The following is a 7,500-nucleotide window of genomic DNA, read 5'->3' on the forward strand; positions in this document are numbered from 1 at the left end:
GTACTTGTTCTCTTGGGGTGTTTTAGAAAGTCATTCGTAGATGACATTGATGCATGTGGGTTCCATTCGAACTTGAGTTTACAGTTATATTTTACACAAAAGCAGCGCTTAGGCAACGAAGGTTGTTTTATAGTAAGTTTCTTGTTGTTATTGTAGGTTAAGCAGGTCTTTTACCACCTCTTTTTCAGTAAAAAAAAAAGTTAGGAAGAAAGAGAAAATGGACTTAAATATACGGAAATACTCTTGGATAGTAACTCCAATTTGATGGTATGTTTACATATTTTGCCAAATGTAAAATAATAGATGAAAAAATTAATTAATTAATTAATAAATATATAAATAAATAAATAAATACACAAATTAATGGGATGGGGGTAAGCATAAGTAGGTATAGGTTATGGGTAGGAGTATGGGTTGGCGATGCCATATCTGTCACCACTGCCCCAACCCCTCCCCCCTCCACCACCCATCACACCCAAAAAAGGGACAAGACTGTGTCGGCTGAGATAATGGAAAGGACGGACGTTGCCTTATCAGCGATTCGACCCGATGCAGCGATTTTTGAAAGAGGGTCGTAGTTATAACAAATCAAAGCGAATTTTCCTCTTGTTAGACATTCCTCTGATATCGGTTCTGCCCTTTCGTTCGTTTCGTTTAAACTGTTGAAGAGCATTATTTATTTATTTATTTATTTATTTATTTTTTGCAGTGAGTGGTTTGTGTGGCGTCAAAGGAACATTGCTACGTAGCGTAAATATTGCGTAAATATTAGTATAGTCTTAATATTTGATTTTTAATACAGCTATTATATATACGTGAATATATATTATCATATATTTAGTATATATATATATATATATATATATATATATATATATATATAACATAGAGTATTTGAGAATATAATAAGGAGTAGTTTAGACACCGTTGTAAGGTGATGTGCTGTGACATTCCTAGAATGTAGGAATCATCAGTTTAGCTTCCCTCGGAAACAGTGCCCGAAGTGACAAGCTTAGGAAATGCTGACATATCTTGTTGGGTGGCGTGATGTCGAAGTTGCTGCCTTAGCAGATCAGTGCCACGTCCTGTCTTCTAACAGGCGGTTGCAGAGGTGCCTTCTGAAACTGGTTAGAGGCAGTTACTTGGGCATGATCAATGTGTGTGAGTTCGTCCCTACATAATGGGAAATAAGTAAGATTACCAATGGTGGGAGATCGCTACAGAGTCAGTAGAGAGCCAAGATGGCTTCTTTCGAAAGTAGGTGATGTTGTGTGAATTCTGTGTTGAAAGGGTAAGCGACTGACTTTATTCTTTAGCCAAAGTGGCTTGATTGTATTTTGAATATTTATTTCAAAGATGTTCAATTTCATATGATCTTTTGATTTTAATTTATAATCTTATCGATATGTCCTCCTGTCTTCTAACAGGCACTTCTGAGACAAAGGGGAACTGAATATGGTGACTTAATTAGAAATGGGAATTTGACTAATGTTCCATGGTGTATGACTATGTTGACTATGCCTAATGTTGTGACTAAACTAATGTTAGTTATTTATTAATTATCGAGGGTTATCCGCAGTTAGTTAGTTTATTTGACTTGTTTTGAGTTCAAACATTTCATTTTAATCATTTTGTTAAGAACCTGAAGTTATTTAGCTAACACTTTGCTCTTAAATAAATGTTATTTTTGTAGTTTCACGAAGTCTGATTTATTGCCTTAGATAATGGGGGAGGGGGGGGGGGGGGGAAGTGTTTGTCGAGAGAGAGAGGGGGGGCGTGTTTGGTGTTAGGGAGAGAGAGAAATGGTTTGGCGCAGTGCCTTAAACACGGGAACCAAGTGAGAAACCCGCACCGATTAAGCTTAACATAATTGTTAGTAGTAACCCGAGATTTAAGGATTTCGTAATAATATCATATTATAAATGTATATTATATCTATTAATATGTCTTATAACGTAAATATGTATTATATTATTATAATATATATATATTATATATATACTATATATATACATTTTATTACATTAATACATTATATATTATAATATATATATATATATTATATATATATAAGTATATATATATATACACATATACATAATATTATAGGTATCATATACATGTATATATATATATATATATATAGAATATATATATATATATATATATATATATACTATATATATACATATATATTATATACATAGAATACATTTTCATCAGATACATATGTAATTGTTATAGCCACAATGTCCTCTTAACCTGGTCAGGTCGGCAAGGTAACCTCATCGCGATTATGGCATCCCGCTGCTGGACATCATGATTTCTTCATGTCTTTGAACTTGGATCTTAAGACTTTGTAGTGACAAGCGTATCCAAAAAAGTGGCAAGAATTCGAGAAGTTAAGAGGGCATTGTGGCTATTAACAATTAACAAATTGTACACCAAGCACGACACCAACATGTGTATGATCAATGTATGTATGTATGTTTCTGTGAGTTTCTTTCTGCCTTGTGGTAATGTGTTTAATATTTGGGGGGGGTCGCTTGAGAAAAAAGAATCCTTCAAAGCTAGAAATGACCAATTCGGAGTGAAATCATGGGGTCACAAAGAACAAAACGATTGACTATAGTCGATTCACTAACGGTAGATTCTTGTGCCTACGAGACGTTTGTTTGGCGGCCTCTGATTGGCTGGTACCGGGAGGTAGGCTACTCGCTCAGTGTGTCATATTTTCGTTTGTAGCTTAGTAAACTAGCAATATGTTTATATTTCTTCATTTCTCTCACGTTTTGCAAACTATAGGAAAGTTTTGGTCATATCAAAGGATTTGGTAATAATTTTACAACTAAATAATCTTTTCCTGAAATTAATAAGGATAAAATACAAAGGAATTACGACGAGTAAATGTGAAGAGAGAAACATTTCATTCCTTATACCTGTTTTTATTTATCATCGGATTTTGCATAATTCATGCGATCAAGATAAAATAAAACGTTTGTTTACATACAATAAAATCACCCTGAATACGCTGGTGCTTTCAGATTTTAGATGAGTGTAATAGGTGAAAAGAAAATGAAGAATATGTCTTATATGTTGCATCTGTATTTGACTCAGCCTGAAAGGAAGTCAATCTTTCTTAATTCTTTGTTGTTTATTACTTACACAGAGATTGTTATTTCATATCACTCAAATAAGTCTCTGATATCTCTTTCTTTTGAAAATATATTCATATAATAAAATTAGAAACAATATTCTGAAACAACCTGATATAAAGCTTAGGCTGAGTTGGAGAGTGCGAAGTCTGTCCACAGAGCTCAACTTCTTTGCTGGACTGAATTCCCTGCGGCCCGCCTAGATCTGAGCTAACGATACCACATGCATCCATCTAGGTATTATTATTTTTTTCCTTATCAGATATGTCCAGACATACCATATGATATTGGATTGAAAATGTTCGACAGTCATAATGGGAATTATGTGTATTTATTTACAGAAAATATAATGAAATAACATGGAAAAATATTGTGGAACTGCAACCTCTTATATCGCTAATTGGCAACTCAAATCTCTTGCTGAGACGACAAACGCAACGATGTCTTGCAGATCACACTCTCGTCAAACTTGAATCATTTATGGGTGTAACATAATAAGACATATACTTCATATTTTTCTCTTCATATATTACACGCATCTAAAATCTGAAAGCACCAACATATTCAGGGTGAATTTGCTGTATGAAAACACAAGTTTTATTTTATCCTGATCGCGTCAATCCGATGATAAGTAAAAACAGGTATAAAGAATAAACACTTCTCTCTTCGCTTCTACTCGTAATTCCTTTGTGTTTTATCTTATTGATTTCAGGAAAAGATGATTTATATAGTTGTACAATTAATACCGAATCCTATGGTATGACCAAAACTTTCATAGCTTGAGCAAAGCATGAGATTATTGAAGAAATGTAAACATTTTGCTAGTTTTTTAAGCCACAGACGAAAATAATGAGACTGAGCGAGCGGCCTACCACCCGGTACCAGCCAATCAGAGGCCGCCAAAGAAACGTCTCGTAGGCACAAGAATCTACCTTAAGTGAATCGACTATAGTCAGTCCGAGTTGCATATGACCCTGTATGATCACATGACTGAAAAGTTGAAAGAAACGTTATTTTTCATTCTATGTTTATGGTCTTATTTACTGTGATAGAAGAATTATATACTCGTTGTCTGTTACATGCATACATCCTATTTTACTTTTGTAAATGATTTCGTGTCAATTTGTTTTTATCATTTGTGATGAGTTAGTTTTCAAGTCAGACTGACAGTATGTATATATATATATATATATATATATATATATATATATATATATATATATATATATATATTATATATATATTATACATGCATAGATATCCACACAATTGCACACACACACACATATATGTATATATATATATATGATATATATATATCATATATTATATATATATATATATAGTATATATGTATGTATGTATGTATGTATGTATGTATGTATGTATACATATAAGATGCTTTATCGTGTACATCTATGAAGTATTAGAGATACGATTGGAAGGTTCATAATGAGTTGCAGTTCCAGTCTCTTAGCACGAGCATTGGTTAGGCCTATGCTGTACTTCCCGAGGAATAGTTTCAAGCGTTACATTTACCGCACAAGTGGGAAACGGTAGAAATCGTCGGAGTAAAAGTGATATATAAACACCAACTCACAATAGCTATAAGAGATTCCTTATAGTTTAATAAAGCAGCAGAGAAAGAGATCCGAAGAGGAAATCCACTAACGGAAAAAGGATTAGGCCTACAAGCTAAATGAGCCGTTAATCTATAAATGAACAGCGCACCGGTATTTGAAATTTCAGGGCGGCCCACTTCGATGACAATATTAGGCCTAGCGCTTAGTTAGGACTATCCACTGAGACTGAGACAAACACTAAATGCTAACATATTGCCGTTCAGTCTGACATTCTTAGCAGTTTCGATTGATTGCCATTATTCGATGACAAAATGATTGATGAGTTGATTTTGCAGCTGGTAAGTTCAAGGAAATGTTACGACAAAGCGAGCGATAATAGATTTTTTGTTGTTGCATTTCATTACAAATGTCATTGGTATGTTGATGCCCAGTTCTGCAATGCTGCACTTCAAGATTTTTTTGGTTTCTTTCTTTGGGGAATAATTTTTGAGAAAGAATTGTAATATCACCGATATTTTGGTCCTCTCTCTCTCTCTCTCTCTCTCTCTCTCTCTCTCTCTCTCTCTCTCTCTCTCTCTCTCTCTCCATCTCTCTATATATATATATATATATATATATATATATATATATATATATATATATATATGTATGTATATATATATATGTGTGTGTGTAAATATATATATATATATATATATATATATATATATATATATATATATATATATATATATAGAATGTATATATATATATATATATATATAATATATATATTATATATATATGTGTGTAGGGTGTTTCGAAATTAGAGGAAACCCCTCTACAGCTAAACTAAAATTGATATTGATAATAAAAAACAAAAGTAATTTCAGAACAGGTATTTCTTTAAGTTTCTTTCTGTAGTTTATATTTTGTGTTGGGCCCCCTCCATCTGCCTACCACAGCCTGCATTTCTTGAGGGGGTATGATTTCAGCAAATCTCAAAGAAGCTGAGATTGAAACGTCCATTTCCCTGAGCACTTCGGTCATCTCTCTTCGCAGGTTGTCGAGGCTTGGTATAGAATCATAGTTCACCGTGTGCACTTCAACACGATCCTTTAAGATACTACCAAGTTTTCACACACATTAAGGTCAGGGGAGCTACCTGGAAATTCACTTGACGTGAAGAAATCGATACCCAATGTTTTTGAAGCAGCCCCTGTGTCTTGAAGAGCCTTTGCAAAATGGTGGCTTTACATGACATTAAAATGTGACTTCTTCAACAAAGATAACGCATTTTCAGGATCTATGAGGAAAGGAAATACTCAACCAGTAAGCACAGTTTCTTTGAAGTATTCGCCATTCCATGATGGTCCTTTTTCTTTAATGATCCACATTAACCGTTTGGCTGTGAAACAGAGAAAAATTCCCAAACATTCAGGAAATTTCACAACTTGGCGATGGTGCACTTCATCATTGATATCATCCAACTTTGCAGCCTAAAGGATGTCATTTTATTTGATGTTTGGCTTCCGCACTGTGTAAAAATGAAGAATTCATCTGATGCGTAACTGGAGAAATTCAGCTTAACCCAAATCTTTAGAAAATGAACCACAAAACCATGCACAGTCTTCTCTCTCTTGCTGAGTGATGTTGCTGAGTGATTTCATTTCAATCTTTTGACTTTGTTCTTTACATTGTGTGTGTGCTCACTAGTGTGTTCTGTCTTTTAAACAGGCGGTTCTAGTGAGGGGACTGAGTGTTCTAGTGAGGGACCGAGTGTCCTAGTGAGGGACCAAGTGTCCTAGTGAGGGACCGAGTGTCCTAGTGAGGGGGCTGTATTTTGGAGAGAGTAATTGGTGTGACTACCGATTGAAGACATTTAAATACCGTGGGGTTATCTGAGTCATTGTCTGTGAGACTTGAAACTATTATTCACCATTAATTGTCTTGTAAGAATATGGAATTATTTTCAACTAATACTTTTGCTTTTGAATAAACGTGTATATTTTTGTAACTCCGACTCTAATTTAATGACCTGATAGGAATGGAAAGAGAGAAGAGAGGGCTCTTGCCAGTGATCACCTTGAGAGAGAGAGAGAGAGAGAAGAGACTGAGGGTTACCAGTTCGCCTACGCTCAGGCTCAAACGCATACCAAATATGAAAACAGCTAGGGGGGGGGGGGGGCGACGCCCTTCGCTGGTAATATATATATATATAAAATATATATATATATATATATATATATATATATACAATATATATATATATATATATGTATATATATATACACATATATGTGTGTGTGTGTGTGTGTAGTTTTTATAGTTTTTATTATGTATATAAATATTTTTTACATTTATATACAAATATATATGTATGTTTTGTGTGTGGTTTTGTGTGAAAAAGAAAGCAAATTCGTTGTCCACCAAAAACAATGGAAAACTGCCTCTAATAACGCACCCAGAAATACACCTGTGAAATTACTGACGTCAAAATAAGAATAAGGAGAAGAAGCAGAACGTGGAAAATATCTTTGGAGCGAACGAACAGACACAAAGCCAGCGAACAAAGAACCTTCCTTGAAAAAGGGGAATTCGTGAAATGTCAACAGAAGAACTACCCTCCACTTTTGCACTCAATCAATTGATTCAATACTGCGTTGTTATTCAGTTGTGAAAGGCAATATTTTCCAGCAACACGTGATGTCCCAAACCGGGTCCCAGATAAAGAGAGAGATGCCGAAGATATTGAACAGCCCCCAAAAATAAGGAAGGGAACG

Source organism: Macrobrachium nipponense, chromosome 30, assembly GCF_015104395.2.
Source record: "Macrobrachium nipponense isolate FS-2020 chromosome 30, ASM1510439v2, whole genome shotgun sequence".
NCBI lineage: Eukaryota > Metazoa > Arthropoda > Malacostraca > Decapoda > Palaemonidae > Macrobrachium > Macrobrachium nipponense.